Below are 1,654 nucleotides of genomic sequence, written 5' to 3'. Positions count from 1 at the left end.
TTGTTGTTTGGCAGGTCCGGGCTGGGGATTCGAACCCGCCACCTTAGGTGTACGTGGCTGGCGCCTTAGCCGGTTGAGCTATAGGCGCCGAGCCTACAAGTCTTAATCTCAGTGGAAAGTTCAAGTTGGAGATACTGTATAAGCTGAGATCCCTGTTTTGAGCCATAGTACAAGATAAGATCAGCTAGCAGGAGAGCATAGAGAGAGGGAAGGAGAGAGCCAAGGACTAAGCCTTGGGGGTATTTTAACATCTAGAGGATGGAGAGAAAAGGAGGTGTCAAAGGGACTGAGGAGTAGCTTCTAGAAGTAGGATGAAAACCAGGGGAGTAGCTCCTGGAAGGCATGTAAAGGACGTTCTCTAAGGGTACCAGATGCTTCTGAGAGCTCACATGTAATTGAATGAGTGTTGAGTAGCTGCCTTAGAACTGCTTCATATATAGCAAAATGGTAGCTGTGCTTGTGTTTCCTTTTAAGTAAAAGCACTTTAATCTTGGCAGTATTTCTAGGTGAAAAAGGGTTAAGTCAGTAATCCTACTTGACAAGACTCCTAGAGGAAGCAATCTGCTCAGTTTGATGATAGTGAGGGTGGAACTCTGGTTTTCTGATTCCTTGGTTTTCTAATTTTAGTTCCTTTCAGTTTCACTGCTATTGTGTTATGTTATTCTAATGATTCTTGTTTTTTTTTTTTTTTTTAACTCTTGACTTTATAGCATCCACCTCTGAAGAGAACTTGAGAATACTAGTGGTTTGACCTATCATAATTGTGATCTCCTAGAGCAGTGGTTCTCATCCTAATGCTGCGGTCCTTTAATACAGTTCCTGTGGGTCATGACCCACAGGTTGAGAACCACTGTCCTAGAGTATAATTTAGCTAAGAAGTCATTCAATCAGGTTTTTGCCTCCAAGTAGAACTTAACATTGAAAAACCCAGACATCCTTATTCCCTAGTGTCTATGAAGGAAGTGGTCATCTTTCCCACTAATATTTACCTCTTACATTAGGGTAGAAGTAGAATTAACTGGCTTTAACAGAATTACATGACTTCTTTTTCTCTGCTCTTGCTGTGAGTTTCTTTGTTGTTAGAAAAGTACTGCAGCTGTACCTGATACAGTTTAATTAGGAAACAAATCTATACTTTGTAAGAAAAAAAGGGTTAATTAAAGCAGGTGGAGAGTCTCGATACTGGCTTTTTATGTAATTTAAGGTGTTTGCTAGAGCTGTTTCTCACTCTTTCATTGATTTCAATAACTTAATACAATTTAAATGAATTTGAGTTTTGGCACCTGTAGCTCAAGTGGCTTAGGTGCCAGTCACAGGCACCAGAGCTGGTGGTTTCAGATCCAGCCCAAGTCTGCCAAACAACAGTGACAAATACAACCAAAAATAGGCGGGTGTTGTGGCAGGCGGCTGTAGTTCCAGCTACTTGGGAGGCTGAGGCAACAGAATCGCTTAAGCCAGCAGTTGGAGGTTGCTGTGAGCTGTTATGCCATTGCACTCTACCCAGGGTGACAGCTTGAGGCTCTGTCTCAAAAAAAAAAAAAAAAAGCTATAATTTACTTATTTATTCTTATATATTTTTAGCCTGTTCTTGAAGATAGTACTATTTTTAACACCACTTAGCACAGTCTAAGGACATATCCTTAAGCTTTTTTTT

The 1,654-nt window shown here is 40.7% G+C and overlaps 1 protein-coding gene across 1 annotated transcript in view; it reads left to right on the top strand.

Moving 5' to 3' along the window:
• The window catches only part of SRBD1 (S1 RNA binding domain 1), a 248,375-nt gene that overhangs the window by 12,246 nt on the left and 234,475 nt on the right, over positions 1-1,654 (top strand). The window lies entirely within an intron of this gene.

This window comes from Otolemur garnettii, unplaced genomic scaffold (genome assembly GCF_000181295.1).
Source record: "Otolemur garnettii isolate 467f Iridium unplaced genomic scaffold, OtoGar3 scaffold00024, whole genome shotgun sequence".
Taxonomy (NCBI): domain Eukaryota; kingdom Metazoa; phylum Chordata; class Mammalia; order Primates; family Galagidae; genus Otolemur; species Otolemur garnettii.
The sequence above is the reverse complement of the archived record's forward strand: the minus strand, read 5'-3'. Positions and strand labels throughout refer to the sequence as shown.